At 38.7% G+C, this 21076-nt stretch overlaps 1 long non-coding RNA gene across 1 annotated transcript; it reads right to left on the reverse strand.

The window, feature by feature from the left end:
* Window positions 1-6654: 6654 nt before the first annotated feature.
* Window positions 6655-17886, reverse strand: LOC122237653. The gene is made up of 3 exons (XR_006216245.1): window positions 17650-17886; window positions 13120-13376; window positions 6655-6694 (listed from the first exon to the last, which is right to left on the reverse strand). It is a non-coding gene; the product is annotated as an uncharacterized LOC122237653 (long non-coding RNA).
* Window positions 17887-21076: the final 3190 nt, after the last annotated feature.

Raw genomic sequence — 21076 nt, forward strand, 5'->3', positions numbered from 1 at the left:
TAACAGCTCAGAGCCTGGAGCCTGCTTCAGATTCTGTGTCTCCCTCTCTCTCTGCCCCTCCCCTGCTCGCACTGTCTTTCTCTGTCTCTCAAAAAAAATGAATAAATGTTTAAAAAAATTTTTTTAATAAAAAAAGTAAAAGTTCCTTTCAAAATGCCCATACTCCCCAAAGCAATCTAGAGATTTAATGCAATTCCTACCAAAATACCAGCAGCATTGTTCACAGAACTAGAACAAATAATCCTAAGGTTTGTATGGAGCTACAAAAGACCCTGAATAGCCAAAGCAAGTTGAAAGCATCACAATTCTGGGCTGCAAATTATATTACCAACCTGTAGTAATTAAAACAGTGTGGTACTTACACAAAAATAGGCACATAGATCAATAGAATAGAGAACCCAGAAATAAACCCACAATTATATGTGTATTAATCTTCAACAAAGGAGGCAAGAATATGCAATGGGAAAAAGTCTCTTCAACAAACAGTGTTGGGAAAACTAGACAGCTACATGCAAAAGAATGAAGCTTGACCATCTTTGTACACCATACAAAAATAAACTCAAAATGCATTAGGACCTAAATCTAAAACCTGAAACCATAAAAACCCTAGAAGAGAGCATAGGCAGTAATTTCTCCGATATTGACAGTAACAACATCTTTCTAAATATGTCTCCTGAGGTAAGGGAAACAAAAACAAAAATAATACTGGGACTTTATTAAAATAAAATCTGCACAGCACAGGAAATAACAAAATTAAAAGACAAGCTACTGAATGGGAGAAGATATTTGCAAATGACATATCTGATAAAGGGTTAGTATCCATAACGTACAAAGAACATATACAACAGCTTAAAAACAAATAATATAATTAAAAAATGAGCAGAAGACATGAACAGACATTTATCCAAAGAAGCATGCAGATGACCAACAGACACGTGAAATGATGCTCCACATCACTCGTCCCCCATGCAAATGAAAACCACAATTAGATATCACCTCACGCCTGTCAGAATGACTAAAATAAAAAACACAAGGAACAACAAGTGTTAGTGAGGATGTGGAGAAAAAGGAATCCTTATGCACTGTTGGTGGGAATGCAAACCAGTGTAGCCACTGTGGAAACAGTATGGAAGTTTCTCAAAAATTTGAAATAGAACTACCATATGATCTAGTAATTCCACTACTTGGGTATTTATTCAAAGAATACAAAAACACTAATTTGAAAAGGTATGTGCACTCCCAGGTTTATAGCAACATTTTTTTGTAATAGCCAAATTATGTAAGAACCCAAGTGTCTATTAATAGATGAGTGGATAAAGAAGATGGGGTATATACATACAATGGAATATTACTCGGCCATAAAAAAGAAAGAAATCTTGCCATTTGTAACAATATGGATGGATCTAGAGAGTATAATGCTAAAGAAATAAGTCAGTCAGAGAAAGACAAATACTATATAATTTCACTCATATGTGGGATTTAAGAAACAAAACAAATGAACAAAGAAAGAAAGAAAGAGCCAATAAAGAAACCAGACTGTTAACTAGAGAAAATAAACTGGCGGTTAGCAGAGGGGAGATTGGTGGGAGGACGGGTGAAATAAGTGAAGGGGATTAAGAGTACACTTATGATGAGCATTAATGTATAGAATTGTTGAACCACTATATTGCACACCTGAAACTAATATAACACTGAATGTTAACTATACTGAAATTAAATTTTTTTTAAGTTTCTTTCTTCCATTTGCCTCCTGCCACCTTCCATGGACTCACAGAGCCAATGCTGTATTGGCAAATGAGTTCTGTACAAAATAATATATATGTTGGGGAGGTAGAAGATCTTCCAGTCTCTTTAGGAAATGGGGCTTGGCTGATTCATCAATAATAGCTCTAGAAGGACAGATAAGTAAGATTTGGAGAAAGATGATATCCTCTTTTTCCCCTCCCCAAGAAAAGATAAAGAATTATAAACACTTCTTTTAATTTTTAAGGACACTGAAAAGGCACATTTAGGGGCCTCATTTTCCTGTTCAGAAGGTGCGTTTATTTTTTTAAAGCCAGAAAGGGTCAAGGCTGGCTTCTGGGGAATGCAAGGGGAGACAAGAGCTGGAAGGACCCTGGCTTTAAGGGCTGGAGATGGAGGTGATCTTTTACTGCCGAGCCTGCCTGGCTGCCTCACAAGCTGGCAGAGACCCAGGGCAGAAGCCCCTCACTCAGCAACAAGGTGGGAGATGCTCCTCAACCTATAGCGGCAGGAAAGAACCCCAACAACTTGTCTGTGATGGGGCCAAATTTTAGCTGTAGGTGAGTGTTCTTTTGTCCTCTACCTATATAGGTTCTTGTCTTTATTTGGAATCCAAAAACAATTCTAATTTTTCTTGGTTTGTTTTGTTTTCAATTGGGTCTGTAATGTTTTGTGATATAGAATCTGGATAAATGAGTTGGTGGGGGGAAACTTGCTGAGCTCAGAAGTTGATTCAACCAACATAATAAAGAGACTTACAATAGGTAACAGAAGAAAGAAAAGAAAAAGAAGGGAAACCTGAAATTTGGTAGTCTGGAAGAACTTCTTTGGAGGGCATTGTCGAACGAGAAGTTTAGGAACAACTGTTGCATGTGAGAAAATTGGGGAGAAGAGAGGATGTGGAAAATGTGGAAAATGAGTTTCAACCTCTCTAAATGTTCCTCAAGAGCACAAATGAAGAGTAGAATCTTTTTTTTTTTAAATGAGAGAAAGCGAGAGAGAGAGAGAGAGAGAGAGAGAGAGAAAGTGAGCACCAGGGAGGGGCAGAGAGAAAGGGATAGAATCCCAAGCAGGCTCTGAGCTGTCAGTGCAGCGCCTGATGCAGGGCTCTATCCCACGAACTGTGAGATCATGACCTGAGCTGAAATCAAGAGTTCGATGCCTAACTGACTGAGTCACTCAGGTGCCCCTAATTCTCTTTAATTTTACTCTGCATTAGACTGTGTATCTTTATATATGCCAGCAAGCTGAGTCACGTGGGGCTCCAGGAATTATTTGGGGTATAGCTGTGCACTTACAGTGTACATCAACTCTAAATACCCTAATCTCTCATGTGAAAATGAGTCTATGGTGAACAAAATTACCCTTGTTGCAAATACTATGCTGTCCATGTGGGAAAATGTAATTATAACTGCATTAGCTCCTATGAACTAAAAAGATAAGTCTAGCAAAAATGTTGAAACACTGAAGTTAGAAGACTGTAAAAAGTGCAGGAGTATAAGGACCATTTTGGAAAGGCCCTTGGAATAGAGTTGAAGGAACTGTTGACATTACGAATTAGGAAGAACAGATGCCATGTGGTGAAGCAAGTTGGCAATGAAGTAAGTGCAAGTACCCTGGAGAGGTAAGCAGGGAGCATGTCCCTGAGAATTATGGAGGTTAGTAGAATGCTCGGTCTGGCTTTCTGCCCCAACAACTGTTCACCTTCACACCTGGGGGTGTGTAGTTCCTCCCGAGGCTTGGCATGGACCAGTAAATTGCCATCAGAAAACCGAAAGAATTCTGAACTGGTACTTCATCATTTATAATAATGATTATAACTAACACATATTGAGCAAATATATCTATACTGTATCTAGAAATGTAGGTACACTTATTTATTTATATATCACTGTGCTACACACTTTCGATACAACGTCTAATTCCCATAATATATCACTTAGTCAGATATTACTGCCCTAATTTTATATGAGAAGAGGCTGAAGTTTGGGAAGTTAAGTAAGAAATCACATAAGCTGGTGTTCAGAATAGGAAATAGAAATGACTCGGATGGTTTCAAATAGAAAGGATCCAGTTTTCTATACTTTCATTATAAAGACTCCTTTTTTTCAGGTATTTATTCTGCTTCATGTTTTCTGAGGTTCCTAGACCTGTGGCTGGTATTAATTTTAGAAAATTTTCAGCCTTAAAAAATGAAAAAAGGAGAATCCTCAGCCATTATTTCCTCAAATATTTCTTCCATTCACCTTTCTTTCTTTTCCTTCTGGTATTCCATTATGTATATCTTTTGTGATTGTCTCTCAGTTCCTGGATATTCTGTTTTATCTTTTTTATTGTTTTCTCTTTTTGGATTCAGTTTTAGAAGTTTCTATTGACATTTCTTAAAAGCTTACTGATTCTTTCCTCAGCTCATCAATTGTATTGATGAGCCCATTACGGTATTCTTTATTTCAGTTATGGTGGGATATTTATTTATTTATTTATTTTTAGAGAGAGAGAGAGAAGCAGAAAGAGAGGGAGAGAGAGAGAGAGAAAGAATCCCAAGCAGGCTCCTTGCTGTCATCATGAAGGATGACAAGGGGCTCCATTTCACGAACTGGGAGATCATAACCTGAGCCGAAATAAGTGTCAGACACTTAACTGCCTGAGCCACCCCAGGAACCCCCCCACCCGCCCCCTGCCCCAGTTTGGGGTTTTTGATTCCTAGCATTTCTTTTAGATTCTTAGAATTTCCACCTTTTTGCTTATATTACCCATCTGTTCTTGTATGTCGTTTACTTCTTCCATTAGAATCTTTAGGATATTAATCATAGTTATTTTAGATTCCTGGTCTGATAATTCCAAAATCCCCACTATATTTGAGTCTGGTTCTAATGCATGTTTTGAGTCCTTTGACTGTGTTTCTGCCTTTTAACATACGTTTTGAAAAAGTTTTTTGAAAGACAGACGTGATGTATCAAGTCAAAAGAACTGAGGTAAACAGGTTTTGAAAAAATTCAGCTTTATTGAGGTATAATTGACAAATAAAGTTGTAGGATATTTAAAGTGTACATAGTGATGACTTGATATATGTATGCATAAATAGGCTTTGGGTGTGAGTTTTATGTTAATTTTGTTAGGAGTTAAATGAGATTTACCGTTTGCTGTAGCTGTAGCATCAGAGGCTGAAATTTCCTCTAGTCTTTGTTTTTTGTCCTATTTGTCTTCGTGTTTTCCCAGAGACCTCTTAAATAGGGTCTGAGGCTTGCAATTGTGTCAGCTGTAATCCCGTTTTTATACAGAAGCTCTATTGATGTTGGTGACGTCTGGGGGGAAAGAATCATTCTATAGTCCTGTGATTAGGTTTGTCTTTTAATGAGCCTTTATCCCTGGGCTGTGACCTTCACGCATGCTTCTCAGTTCCCCCTCCTCCGCCTTAAGTGAGACAACAAAGGGAAAGGGGCTGGAGATGGGTATTTGCCTTCCCTCAGATCAGTTTTGTTAGGTTTTGTGAAAGAGTTTCCTTTGAGGGCAAGCCTTATCAAGGGTAACAGAGGTCTCCACGCATATTTCAAAATGGTTACTTTTCTTTTCCTCCTGTGGGAAGCATGATAGGATTTTTCTCTAATCATCACAGTGAGAAACCTTGTAGAGCTCCTGGAGATAAAACTTGTGAATGTGTGGGAGCGCCCCCACAAGCCTGGGGCCCCTTAGAATTCTTAACTCTCAAGTTAGTCTACACTGAGCCTCCAGCAATTCCTCCATTACAGTTTGAAGTGTTCCTACCAATACTGGCTCCAGGGTGGGCTTCTGTTCCTACCTAGCAAACTGTGGCTTTCTGTATCCACCTGTTCTCCAGTTTTTGGATCTAAGAAGAGATGTTGATTTTCAGTTTGTTTAGCATTTCTCCTTTTGTGAAGACACGGTGACAACTTCCAAGTTCTTTCCATGCCTAGCTGGAAATCACAAGTCTCCCGTAAAGAGACTTAATATAAGCAACTAGATGTTTATGGGATCTAGGGAAGGATGAAAGAGTGTAAGTTGGGGGCTGGCATTGACCTTTTAGTTTCAAGTTCTCACCACCATAATTGAAGTCTAATGGTCAGGAAGATGCTGCTGACCCCACCATAACTCTGCCTCCAGCCAGCCCCAAGCTAAGCGACACTGCAGTGTGGGGTCTGTTTGTCAGTCTGACCTGCCTGACCAGTCCGACACCTCAGGACAATTTGTCACTAGTCTCAAGTCTAGTTACTGTACTCTTTTTCATTTATTGTGTTTGCTCTTTGTTCCAATTTACCAAGTCTCTACCTTGCTCCCATCTTGTTTCGTGATGTCTGATTCCCTCTCCATCTTGCAATCCTGGCCCATATTTCTGCTCATCTTGCACGGAGTCCTGTCTTCCCCTGGCCATTCCTCCCAGTCCTTTGAGAAGATTCCCCCAACCCATAGTCTGTTTTCCAGGATCTCCACCTATTTCTTTCCTTCAAGATTTGTCTGTGGATTCATGATATCTTAAGTGAAAACAGTATATTATCAAATAGAATTTGATATGTGTATGCATATTTATTTGTATGTGTGTGTGTGTACATGGGGTGCATGAAGACTAGAATTATACACATCAAAATATTAACAGTGAATATTTCCATGTCGTTGCATTAATTTTATTTTATTTTTGATATGGAAAATATTTTTCTAAATATCCATACTGGATATGCATTACTTATGTGCAAAGGACTGTCTTTGAAGCATATTGAAGATTTTAATGTTGGGGAGCCTGGTGGCTCAGTTGGTTAAGCATCCGACTTTAGCTCATCTGACTTCAGCTCATGATCTTACGGTTCATGGTTTTAGGCCCCATATTAAGCTCTGTGCTGACAGTTCGGAGCCTGGAGCCTGCTTCGGATTCTGTGTCTCCGTCTTTCTCTCTGCTCCTCCCCTGCTCGTGCTCTGTCTCTCTCTCTCTCTCTCAAAACTAAATAAACATTGAACACAAAAGTTAAAAAAAAAAAGATTTTTATGTTGATCAGCTTATTTTCTGTGGCTGAAAGCCTTTCACTTTTTCTGTAAGTAAACCAAATAAGACTAAGGACAGAAATATGCTGTGCCCTTGGCAACCTCTGTGTGCAAATTTCAAAGCATAATAAGATCCATCTCTACTCCCACTTCACCTAAAATATGTAAAATAGAACTGTGGGAAAAGTCTTGCAAGATAATTGGAGGCGTAGCTCTTAGAGCACCACCAGTCATTCTTCAAAGATTTCAATTTCATAAATTAAATAACCAAACTGGTGAGGATATCTGTTTTACTTCATAAAACTGCATTATCTTGTGCATTCCAGTTTTGAGAAATTCTTTTTTTTAACTTTTTAATGTTTATTTTTGAGAGAGAGAGAGAGAGAGAGAGAGACAGAGAGAGAGAATGAGAGGGGGAGGGGCAGAGACACACACACACACACACACACACACACACACAGAATCGGAAGCTGTTTCCAGACTCTGAGCTGTCCGCACAGAGCCCAATGCGGGGCTCAAACTCACAAACTCAGGAGATCATGACTTGTACTAAAGTGCGACGCTTAACCGACTGAGCCACCTAGGCGCCCCACAGTTTTGAGAATTTCTTAAATGACACGAAGTTGTCGGCAGATTTCTCAAGAATGAGAAACTTAGAAACAGTTTCTCAGAAGAACTAGAGAGACCCAGGAAGTTTGCTTTTCGTAAACTATTCCCTCACTTCACTTGAAAGTCAGAAAAAAATACAACAGTCACCATTTGCTGAGCATTTGCTGTGTACCAGGAACTGTTCTAAGCATTTTGCAGGGATGGTAGAGCTATTATTATTATCCCCAGTTTTATAGATGAAGAAACTGAAGTGTAGGAAAGTTCAGTATTGTATACAATGTAAGATCCTCAACGTACAGGCCTGTGTTTCCCATACAGTTTCACAAGACCAGGGCCCTATAATCGGTTATGCTAGTACCAAAGTCACATAAGCAAAGACTGCGTTTGAATAAGCCCCTAAGTAGCACCCATACTTGTGGTTGCTCTCAATAGATTCTTTTCCTCCCTGAGGTGGAGGCCTTTGCAAAACGTAACCTTCATAGTTATCAACAGTGGCTCCTCAACAATGCCACCAAAGCTAACAAATTGTTCAACAAGGAGCCACTGGAGTCAGATACCAGCAACCTCTGTTGTATCTGGAATATTATATTGTTTTTTTTAAAAAAATCCGATTGTAGATTCTAGAATCCCAAGAATTATTTCTACTTTTGTTTGCAGTATTGAACATGGATAGGTATCAGCGGAAGATGAACTCTTGGGAAGTTTTAATTTCAATAAAGTGATGAAAGGAAATATGCTTCTTGGCGACTGTGGAAATGACTTCAGTGCCCTACTCAAGAAAAACCATGTAAAACCTAGCATGCTCTATCTCAAAAAAGGAAAGCTTCCAAATTTTTAGGAAAAATTGGTTTCTAACACTTTTTTTCTCTTCCCTTCTAAAAGGTGCTATCTTATCATACACTCTACAAAGACTCTCTATGGTGTTGGACTTCCGGCAGAAGGACATCATCCATAATTTCAAGTTATTAGTGTGTGTGTTAAAATTTTTTAACGTTTATTTTATTTTTGAGAGAGACAGAGAGAAAGTGCGGGGAGGGGCAGAGAGAGAGGGAGACACAGGATCTGAAGCAGGCTCCAGGTTCTGAGCTGTCAGCACAGAGCCTGATGTGGGGCTAGAACTCAGGAACCACGAGATCATGACCTGAGCTGAAGTCAGACGCTTAACTGACTGAGCCCCCCAGGCACCCCGTTATTAGTGGTTTTTGAATCAAAGATAGTACACTAGTACGTTATTTGATGAGCATAACCCTGTTTCGTATTACTGCTGCTCTCCCAACAGAGTTAGAACAGTGCTAAAGCATGACATGTGCAAGGGCATTAAATTCTCAGTTGCTTACTAATCAAAACCTGTTTCATCCATAGAACATAAAGTCAACAAAGAAATTCTTGCTGTTATCAGCAGGGTCAAGAAGTTGTACAACCACAGCTATAGTCATGCCTTTTAGTTTGTATTGATCAAATGCCTCTATGGTGACCCTTCCATACTCTTAATTAGGTCACCATGTAAGGAGCTCTGGAGTTTTTTGTTGAGTTCATATGTCCTTGGGTTTGTCTGTGGGCTGGGAAGATTTACTTCAAATATTAACTCCTTGGTCCTTTCACCACAGGGGAAGTTGCATTGGGCTTTTCTATCCTGGCTAGAATTTTGATGTTTTATAACTACTCTGACTCATCTTTTCTAGATGACTAAATAGATGATTGTCAGTTTTTCACACTATCTCTTGTCTTATATTGGGCATAAGTGGCATGCCAAAGGAGTTTAAGGAATTTAAACAACCATAAGCAATGAGTTCTCTGTTCTTGGAACATGCCTTGTGTGGGAAAATTACATTGTTTTTCAGCATGTATGAAGATGCAATAATAGTTGACTAAATGGATTCTAGAAGGGGACCTTCATATTACTTTAACCATATGATAAGATGCATGTCAAAGAAATTATTTCTATGAAAGCAGTGGTTCGAACCAATGTCTAGTAGCCTAGCATAGTATCAGACTGTGAAATGAATGGTAAGCTAATGCAATTCACTTATTCAATGTTTACCAAACTACCATTATGTGTCAGGCTGCTTGACATAGGTCATCAATGCCTTTCGTTTAGGCAGTAGAAGACCAGCCTTTTGATTACTGTAGGGGAAAGACTTTATTGGGCTTTGGTTATAACTGATAAAAAAGACATAAAGTACTGCTAGTTACACTTCAGATCTATCGAACAAAACCACGTTCCGAGCCACGTATGTCAGATACTTCTGTTTCTCATAATTCTGTATATTTTATCCTAGTTCAATCGTTTTCAAGCAAATAGTCCACAGATTCTTTATTTTCAAGTTTATTTATTTTGAAAGCGTGAAACAGAGCATACAAGTCGGGGAGAAGCATATGAGAGAGGGAGGGGGGACAGAATCCCAAGAGGCTCTGCACTGTCAGCGCAGAGCCCAGTGTGGGGCTCGAATTCATGAACTGTGAGATCATGACCTGAACCAAAGTCAAGAGCCAGACACTTAACTGACTGAGCCACCCAGGCACCCCTTTTCCACAGATTCTTAAGGTTTGTTTGAATTAAACTCATTAGGTATTTTTTGTTCAGCATGCCCTCATGAGTTTTTTCCACAGGATTCAGCAGAATTGTCTTGGATTTGAATTCTGGCTCTGTCACCTAATCTGGGCTGACCACTTAACCCCCCTGAGCCTCAGTTTCCTCATTCACAAAATGATTAAATTAATACTGCCACGGGTAATGCCCATAAGTCAGTAAGAATTAGTTAAATAAGAGGCAAAATTTAAACTCGGTTTTAAAGGAAGATTAGCCTCTCTAGACAAAGAAGAAAGAACACTGAAGTAGAGGAAATGTCATGTTGTTATGTACATAGACTGTGTAATATTTGTTACAATTATAAGGTGTTATCAGTTTATCTAATTTGGTGCACATCCAAGGGCTGTGTATACTGGCATTTAACCACTCTAGAGGAGGCTATGGCAAGAGCTTCAGCTAGTTTTATCTCTGATCACCACTAAAGGGGTTTAAATAATCATAATAAGTGTTAGCAATGTGACTTTCATTGGTGAAATTAGTGGCTGGTTTATTAGCATAAATGATATTAGAAATGGGCTTTTAGTTGTCAGATTAGTGGTATTCAAGATATGGGATGGGGCACCTGTGTGGCTCAATCAGTTGAACACCCGACTCTTGATTTCGGCTCAGGTCATGATCCCAGGGGCATGGCATTGAGCCTCGTGTCAGGCTCCATGCTGAGCATAGAGCCTGCTTAGGATTCTCTCTCTCTCTCTCTCTCTCTCTCTCTCCCCTCCCCGACCCCCGCCCTTCTCCCCCACTCTCTCTATCTCTCAAAAATAAAATTAAAAAAAAATTAAAAAAGAAAAAAAGAATTGTGGATTGGTGAAAATATTTGGGAGACATTCTCATCTTGCATGAATGGGGTATAGAAATTTAGCAAGGTCTCTTTTACTTTTAAGAATGGCACCCCCTCACCTGGCTGGCTCTGTTGATGGAGTATGCGACTTTTATCTGAGTGTGTAGTTAGCTGAATCCTGCGACGAGAATACTGCCTCATTTGCCTCAGGGGACTACTGAAGTGAGGCAATGCAGACAAATTGCTCAAACTTCACCGAAGTTTGAGTTAAATACGTTGTTTCACTGTTTTGTGCCAGTTTGCTAATAAATGTGAGAAAGAATTTGGTCTGAGAGTTACTTTCATTATAACTAAGTAGGAAATGAGAGTGGCTGGCTCACTTCCTTCACATGTTGTCTGGGACTTTACATATCTACCAAAAAGCACCTGAGAGTTGAGCCTGACCAAACTGGCTTAGGTCAGTTTGGACCTGATATAAGGGCATAGAGGCATTAGAGAAAGAAAGGAGTTTAGAAAGTAAGTTTTGGGGCCACCTGGTGGAAGAGCCTTGTATGTCAGTCTTATCAGTGTGTTTGTAAAGGAGACATCAGAGATTTTTAAGAAGGCACGTTCCATACGTACAGACTTGTATTTAGAGAGTCATCTCTGGCTGCCATGTAGAGAGAGAGACCATTTAGACTAGGGGTTCCAAACTATACCCATGGACCAAACTCTGCCGGCCACCTGTTTTGGCACAGCTGAGAGCTAAGAATGGCTTTTACATTTTTAATTGGGGGCGGGGGGGGGGAGTATTTCATGATATTATACGAAATTCAAATTCTAGTATCTATAAATAAAGTTTTGTTGGATCACAGTAATGTTCACTCATCTACATATCGTCCATTGCTGCTTTTGCACTATAACAGTGAAGTTGAACATTTGTCATAGGAACTATTATAGCTCATGAAGACTAAAGTATTTGCTCTCTGGCCCTTTACAGAAAATGTTTGCTGTTATATAATGATTGTCATAGTCCATGTGAGATATAATAGGTGTGGTGGTGAAGGAGTAGGGAGAGGTGCTTTCTGCGATGAATTATAAGGACTTAGAGATTAAATTTTGGTGATGAGAAAAAGGTTTCCCTTCTCCCTCATCTTGTGGTGCTATTAAATGAGGAAGAGTATTCAGGCAAAGAAATAATGTGGTGAGACAGAAGAGTAGATAATAAGTTGGGTTAGGTTAATTGAGTCTGAGCTACCTGCGGAAAATCTAGGTAGAGGAATCTCATATGTATGTCCTGAGGGAAGTTGGAGCTAGGGATATAGATTTGGGATTTATAAACTTAAGACCCCGTTTGCAAAGGCAGAACTGAAGAGTGAGTTGGTGAAGACAGAAAGAATGTAAATAAGAAGAGATAAGGACTGTGGCAATTCCTCTGAAAATCTCGAACATTTTAAGGTTCTGACTGCTGCAGAGAGCTCAAGCTAGCTGAATACCGAAATGGGCTTATTACATTCAGCAGTTGGCTTATTATTGGCATTATTAAGCAGTTTTACTAATGTTAAAGATTGCCTACTTAGTATTTCCACTTGGAAGTCTTATGTGCACCTCAAAGTCAATGTGTTCTAATTGGAACTAATCATTTTCCTGATTCTGACATCCCACCACTGAATCAGTATTTCCTTTTTCAGTGATGACAACATCATCTATCCAGCTGTCTAGCCAAAAACCTGGGATCAGTCTGGACATGCCCTATTTCTCACCCCAGATAGCCAATTAATCACCAAGTCATGTTGATTCTATCTACTTAATATTTCCCCGGCATGTCCAGGATTCTTATTTCCTCTGTCATGACTATAATGCAGTGAGAGAGTCTCTCCGCTAGACTCCTATAACAGCACTTTACTTGTTCTTTCCCATCTGTCCTTTCTTCTCCAATGTATTCTCCACTTACAGCCAGAGTGATCCTTTTAAAATCAAGTTTGATCAGGGGTGCCTGGGTTGCTCAGTCAGTTAAGCATCCAACTCTTGATTTTGGCTCAGATCATGATCTCACAGTATGGTTTGTGAGATTGAGCTAAGAGTCTGGCTCCATGCTGGCTCAAGTCACATCCCTGTTTAAAGCTCTTTTCCCATTTCCCTTAAAGTCAAGTTCAAATCCTCAATATGTTCCATAAGACCCTCATGACTTGTCCATTGAGGGTCCCACAAACACCGAATTCTCTATTACAAATACCACATCAGTCCTCTTCCAGTTTCTTAAAAACACCACATTTCTTTCTACCCCAGGGTCTTCCCACCCATTAATCCCCTCACCTGGAATCCCACCCTGCCTTATGTAGCTAATTCCTCTGATTTCTTGCTTGATTAGGTTATGCTACTTCTTCAGGAAAACCCCCAATTCCACATTCTAGGCTGGTCTCTTTACCTTGCACTCTCTGGTCTCCTTATCATGCAAGCTCTGGAGTTTCTCTATGGAGACATGTAGGTATTGTTTGGTGTTTGTTTTCTCTTCTTGAAATCAGGAGCAACATCTGTCTGGCTTTACTGCTGTGACTCCCATGCCAGGGACAGACAGTGCCTCTTCACTCAGTGATTCCTTGTAGAATGAACACATGTGGTAGGAATGCAGAGACGGTGGGTTCCATAAGTTTTGGGTTCATTAAGTTTTCCATAAACCTGGATCTCCAAGGGAAGGAGAATAACTTAGTAATGGCAAAAATAGGTTCAAAATAGAAAGAAAGATTCAAAATAAAGTGTTTTTTAAATAGATTGGGAAGGTTTGAACAGGCAGCTGATGTTCGAACAACACAGGTTTGAACTGCATGGGTCCACTTATAAGCAGATTTTTTTTTTAATTTTATAAATACAGTACATTACTGTAAATGTCTTATTTTCTGTATCATTTTCTGGATGACATTCTCTTTTCTCTAGCTTACTTTATTGTAGAAATACAGTATATAATACATAAACATACAAAATACATGTTGACTGACTGTTAATATTATCAATAAGGTTTCCAGTCAACAGAGGCTATTAGGTTTTTGGGGAGTCAAAAGCAATATGGATTTTTAACTTGGAGGGGGTTGGTGCCCACGCCCTCTTCATTGTTTAAGGGTCAACTGTATTTGCGGAATACAGCAATGAAATTCAGTAGGAGAAGTGAAGTTCTGAGGCGAACGCTGAGAGAGGGGCAATTGGTGAAGTGGGAAGGAGATGGAGCCTACAGCTGAGGTGGAAGGTCCAGCAACACAAAGGAGAGAACCGTCTTCTGGTACTGCAGGGAAGTCCTAAGTGTTGAAGTCACAATAAATAATTGTGGATATTTAATTTTTTTGAAGTTTATTTATTTGCATTGAAAGAGAGAGAGAGAGCAAGTTAGGGAGGGGCGGGGGGGGGGGGGAGAGAGAGAGAGAGACAGAGAGAGAGAATCCCAAGCAGGCTCCACACTGCAGTCAGAGCCTTACATGGGGCTCAAACCCACGAACCATGAGATCATGACCTGAGCTGAAATCAAGAGTCTGAGGCTTAACCAACTGAGCCACCCAGGCACCCCAATGACTGTAGATATTTTAGAAGAAAAATACCAGTTTTGTCTGAGAAACAGAAAGTTACTATGGTTTGAGATGTGTTTCCACCAAAAGGTTTATTGAAGTCTGAACTCTTGATACCTGTTAATGTGACCTAATTTGGAAATAGGATCTTTGTAGATGTAATCAGGTTAAGATGGGGTCATTGAGGTGGGTCCTAATCTAAAATGACTAGTGTCCTTACAAGAAGAGGAAAAATAGCATGTGACTACAGAGGCAGAGACTGGAGTAAGGCAGCCATAAGCCATGGGATGCCAAGAATTGGTGGCTACCACAAGAAGCTAGGAAAAAACAAGGAAAAATTCTATCCAGAGTCCCAGAGGAAGAAGGAGGGCCCTGTTGGCACCTTGGTCTTGGATGTTTGGCCTCCAGAACTGTGAGAAAATAAATTTCTGTCCTTTTAGGCCACCAAGTTTTTGGTACTTTGTTACAGCTCTAGGAATATGGTACAGATTTATGATCATTGTTTTTGAGTGGTGGAGGATAGTGTTGGCTTCAGGACAGAGATGAAGGTGTAGAAAAGTCACTGTGGGGAAAGACAAAGGGAGCTGATTAAAATAAAGCAAAAAGCTAGCTGAATGTTTCCTGAACCCTCAAAGCCAAGATACGGTGATTAAATAATAGAAAATAAAAAAGACCATGTGGAAAAATGAAAAATACTTAGGTATATAGAATGTTTTAAGCCTTAAATTTAGCTACACTTTTCTTATCAGCCAAGTCTAAAAAGGTACAAGTTGGATACATTTTTTTTATCTTTTATTTTTATTTATTTATTTATTTATTTATTTAGAGGAAAAGGGTGCAAGTGAGCAAGGGGCAGAGAGAGAGAGAGAGAGAGAGAGAGAAGCGGGGCTCCCCCAAAGCGGGGCTCTTGTTCACCCAATGAGGGACTCAAACTCATGAACCATGAGATCATGACCTGAGCTGATGTCAGATGCTTAACTGGCTGAACCATCCAGGTGACCATCTTTTTTATCTTTTAAAAAGAAGTATAATGATTCTCAATAAGAATGATTACTTTCTTGGTCAGGGTTTCTTATTTGAGAGACTGTGAGCAACATAATAGCAACAAATTTCATACAAGATGTAGATTCAGTTCGTATTTAGCATCTGCTCTGTGTCAGATCTCTATGTTATCTCATTTACTTTAAGAATTACTAAATCTAGGTATTTTTTTCTCTTATTAATATGAGAAAATTGAACTTTAGTGATATGACCCAGTTGGTATGGGAGCACCACTGAGCATTAAATGAAGGTCCCTAAGTCCTAATTTCTAACACCTTCTAATTCTTCTTTCCACCATATCAGATTACTAGAAATGTTTTTAGGTAGGCACTCCTTAAACTGACCTTTAATAACTGCCAAGTGCATAACAAAATGTAAATTCAGTGGAGATAGTTTTTCAAAGGTCTAAATCTATGCAATCCAAGTAAATAGCTTTCTGGAGATCTATTTTGATAAAGAAGACAGTTTAGAATACCTAAAGAGATGAATGTATAAACTGTCTTGCTCAAACATCACTTCTCTCTGCTGCCTTTTGACAGAAGCTGTGGAGCAGTCTGTTCAAGTTAAATTCTGGCAAAAATCCAAAGTAAAAATATCAGACATTATTACTTGAAAGAAGACACACATGATTTAGATATCAGAATGCACAAGGCAAGCTTAACATTCTACTGAAAGTTGAAAAGGCTGACTTGTGTTCTTGCCTGGATAGAGGGTCATCCCACCTCTATGTCCTAATTAAAAATTCATTGAGTGAATAAGTTAATTTAAAAATTCTATATTAGCAAAATTAGCTCAGAAATCATATAATGGATGCTCCATTGTGGCTATTTAGAGAAGCATAAACTTTCCTAGCCTTGCTGCTGTTGAACATTCTAATTTCATTGCCTGATCTGAAGGTCAAGGGCATGAACTTGATGAAGAAAACCCTCCTTTGGGGAATCATTAGAGGAAGTGTGCCCCAGTTCATCACCAGTGATCACAGAGGAAGGTGGTATAAATGGTGCACAAAGCATACTTGCCCTTCAGTGACCCTCAATGCACCCTGTGGCTCCATGTGTCTTTGACCAAGTTTACAGCCTTCCATTGCCCTTTGTGGTTATCGTGAAGCACCCAGGGGAGAAAGATGATCTCAGGTAGCCAGGACCCAAACTGTGCAAAATTCTTGAGATCACAATCACCAGTACTGATTATTTACATGCAGTACCAAGCGTGTGATCTTTATCGGTGGGATCAGGAACCACACTGACATAGATCATCTGGTGCTGCTTTGGTACTACATCTCCTGGGCATTAAGATGGGAAGTGATAGGAACTCCACAGAGGACATGGATTGTATAACCACGTATTTTCTTCCTCACATCTGAAAAGCAGTATAAGCTCAACATTTGATTAAATCAGAATATGTAATGAATTATTAAAATAAAAAAAAACACCACATGCAGCTTTCTTGAAGGTTCTAAAATCTCAGCTGGAATATAAATATCCCCTCAGTACTCACAATGCTTTAACAGTCAGAATCATGCTATCAACTACTTGTTCACTGTAACTCTTTTCCAATAGCAGTAAGTTATACTTGAGATTTAAAAGAGAGAGCTTTGACATTTACTTTACAAGTTCATATAACTTTTTGTTGTTGTTGTTGTTGTTGTTGTTGTTCTAGATATTTTCTCTCTTCGTTGGTGCTAGGGATAGGGCAGAACATAAATTAATGGTGAAGAGAATAAAGAGTGTGGGATTTTTTGCTGGTATTTTATCCTAAAATGCCAAATATATGTATTTACTCTTGCATGAAATTCTTGAGATGGAATAAAGAGTAGGCATGTAACAAAAAAAAAGTGAGAGAGACAAATGAGCATGACAAGTTTCTATGTGAATCAAAGACAAGGATATATTCACTTGGGGATGGAAATTATACAAATGAAACAACAGAATGAGAATACCAACGCTGTTTACTTGATATAGATCACAGAAAATAACCATCAAGAGATGGAATTATTCAAGCAAGAGTTGTTATCGGAATTACTAGAAACTTTCATAAAGGAAATTGAATCACAATTTAGTGAAAACTAATTAGGTTTTCTGTTAACAACATGAAAAATCAGTGAAAGAGAAGCAGTTCCATGGCAATTTAAGGTAAATCTGTTACATTTTTCACAATGAGAAGTAGGGTAATCACTAAAGAAAAATATCAAAGGTAGATAGATTTTTCAGCATAATCCACTGTGAAAAAAAATTTAATTCAGAGTACATAGCCTTTTGACCTCAATTCCCCTGACTGGGTTAAAAAAAACATAAGCAGGCTAGACTGTCCAGCTGATGACTTGGGGAAGGAATGCTGTTATTTTTAACTAGGCAAATACTTACAGAGTCATCTGTTTTGAACAAAGAAGACTGATAGTCCTGTTCTGCATTTTCCCTGTGTCTGGAGTCTGAACTTGGCTGACTCCAAATTAGGAAGAAACACCCTTGACTTCAACACAACTTTAGAATCAGTTAAGAGTCTCTATCAGCTATAACATTTAAGTGTTCACTTATAATATTAAGGCATTGACAAATTTTCTAAGAACAAATGAAGGAATAAGAACCCAAAGAGTTGTCTGATGAAAGGGGTTCATACACTGAGTAAGAATCTTCAGTAAACCATTAAGTGATGTCACAAATAACAGCCCCAGAAGCCTCAAATTGAGCAAACAATTAGTTCTGCAGAAAGAACCACCCTGCACTAAGGGTTGACATTTAAAAGATGTTGACATTGTGGCTTATTTCTTATTGTTTATGTTTTACTGTCAGAGATCTACAGCTTGAGGTAGTGGGCTCAGACAGAGAAAAAAATATTCAACTAATTTTTTTTTGCAGGTAGTTCACACTTAAAGTCTAAATTCATTCAAAAACAGGCTATAACTCTCAGTTAACATTGCTAAGAAATACTTTTTATTTTACTTTACCACATTTCAGTATGTTGAGGCCAGGCTACATTTTGATAAGTGCTATAGACGGAATTGTGTCACCCAAAATTCATATGTTGAAGTCTTAACCCCCAATGTGACTATCTTTGGAAGATAGGGTCTTCAGGGTGTAATTATGGTTAAATAAGAGCCTAAAAGTAGGGCCCTAATTCTATAGGACTGTGACTTTATAAGAGGTTGTAGTGAGAAGGCTGCCATCTGTAGGCCAGGAAAGGAGCTCTCACCAGAAACCAATTCAGCCTGCAGCTTTGATCTTGGACCTCCCAGCATCTTGAACTTTGAGGATAAAGAAATATCTGTTACTTAGGCTGCCCAGTCTCTGGTATTTTGTTATGGCAGCCCAAGCTGATTAAGACAGTAAGGTTCAGTCTACTTCTGATTGTCCCTTTTTCTAGAGCATGGCCCTTCCAGGGCTTTAATTCAGAGCTTGCCAAGTTTTTGTTTCCTCAGCCACAAGAGAGATCATGGAAAAGTCAGCTCTGCTTATCAGAGACTTTAGATTTAGATTTTTAAGTTCTTTCCTCATTTTGGAGGAAATTTTGGAATTAATCAAGTCTTAGATGGTAAACTGTGTGTTTGAGGCTCCTGAAGTCTCCAATTTTTGTCATTCAAACCCTGGAGCAACTGCCAATAGTTTGCCGTTTTCTCTGCCCACATATAGATTCTGCTGGGCCAAACCCCAAATGTCAGTGTCTAGCCCCATCCAGAATTGGGTAAATTCCCCCAAGAGAAAAAAAAAGATGCTTGGATCCTCAGCTCACTTCTAAGAGGCTTTCCTCTCTCCAGAATTTCAGTCCTTGAATTCCTCTTACTTCTAAAGATCTTGGACACTTAAAAAAAAATAAATGAGTTTTGTATTTTATGTCAATTTTCTGGTTATTCTTGGTAGAAGCATTGGCCTAGCTCAAACTATTCATTCTATTCCATCCATGCAGTTCCTTTTCAATCTCATCTCATTAAGGGTTCAAAAAAATCATGGAGTACAGCTTCTCCATGGTCATCAGGCATACAGCAGAGATAGGGGAAGGAGAATCTGGTAGAAAAAGTAGGGAATTTCAAGTCAGACAAACTGAAGTCCTCATCTGGGTCTCCTACCCATCACTGGGACTACAGATAACTGTCAGTTAGTGGTCAGAGGTACCTGCTCAGGAAGCAGATGGCCTGGGCTGTATACTGGTTCCACAGCTAGCTATGTGAAAATTGCAACATTTATTTGAACTCTCTCACTCCCTGTTTCCACATAATAGAATAGGAACACTATAGTACATACCTACCATCTAGGATTTGTATGAAGATTAAATGAAATTTAATGTACAGTACTTGTATCAATAAAGACTAGCTCTGGTTATTATTATTAATTTGGAAATGTTACATATTCTCACTAAGTTGATTTCCTCATGACCAACACCAAAAATTAATATAATACCTGTCTCATAGGGTAGGTATAAGGATTAAATGAAAATGAACATTAGTGTATGTGACAATATAGTACTTTTTAGTACTCTGGTCATGGAGGCTACTCAATAGTTTATTTTCCATCTGACAAACTTTCTCTGAGACAAGATGAGATTGTTTGCCTTTCAGATTCAGTTGGTTTATTTTATATGGATTCAGATTTTTGAAGCACAGATCGTATCTTATTCGTCTTTGTATCCCTAGCACGAGGCCCAGAGCCTGTCATGCCAATGCATATTTGTTGAAAGAATAAATCGGTGAGTACTAACCTACAATTCACAGTTCATTATTCACTCTAGCTCCCAGCACTTCTCCTGGTTCAAAGTAAGAGCCAAATAAATGTTTGTTGAGTAAACGAATTATCCAGTCATAAAAAGCTTATTCAGGGATAATATCAATCTTTTTCTCAACCTCAATTTAAGAGACAATTTTCAACTGGACAATGATCTACTTGGTTCTGATAAAGGGGGCCTGAGGGTTATATAGGAAGTGGGGCCAAGAATATTTCCTCATCAAATACAAGATCTTGACTTCTATTTATAAGTTTTGGTCACCAAATACATTTTCATATTATCCCTGATTATAGGGTCATGCAGCAGGAATGTAAATTAAGATGATGGGGTCATGTATAGCTGGATTCAGAGTGGAAGCCAGATGGCTTTAATCCTAAAGGATTAAAACCTAAAACAATAATTAAAAACTTTCTTTTTAAAGTGTACATACTGCACATACTCTTAATCATAATATGAAAGTTTAATATTCAGAGGATAGATACAAGTATGCTTTGCCTGACTAGGAAAATAATCTCTAAAGCATTGTCAGTTGTCACTTTGTTAAAATAATAAAATACCATTTAGTGAATTTTTATAATGTGCTTGGTATTGCACTACAGGCTCTCTGAACATTATCTCAGTTAATCCTCAAAGAAGCAACAGTACTTTCATGAGATAGGTTTTTGGTGTCCCATTACATAGATTATGACACTGAAATAATAAGTGTTTTAAGAATTTGCACAAGGAGACACAGGCAATAAGTGACAGGCAGGTTTTTAACTCCGGTCTGGTCATCTCCTGGTTTCTTAACTATTACGCTCTGTTGCAGTGGCTCTCCTCACGAGAACCAATGTCTTCTTACCACCCTGGAATGAAATTCATAGATAATGTAATTTCCCTACACACATAATAAAAAGAAAATAAAGTTCTCTGGCTTTGACATACAGGGGAAATTCAAGGAAAGTAATTTTTTAATGAAATGACATGTATTTTAATGTGCAAATAGTGTGACTTGACTATACTAGAGAAATTATGACATGGTCAGATGCTTACACCCATCTGTAGAATCGTTATGAATGTATCGCCTATAAAAAGCAG

Source organism: Panthera tigris, chromosome B1 (assembly GCF_018350195.1).
Source record: "Panthera tigris isolate Pti1 chromosome B1, P.tigris_Pti1_mat1.1, whole genome shotgun sequence".
NCBI classification, from domain to species: Eukaryota; Metazoa; Chordata; class Mammalia; order Carnivora; family Felidae; genus Panthera; species Panthera tigris.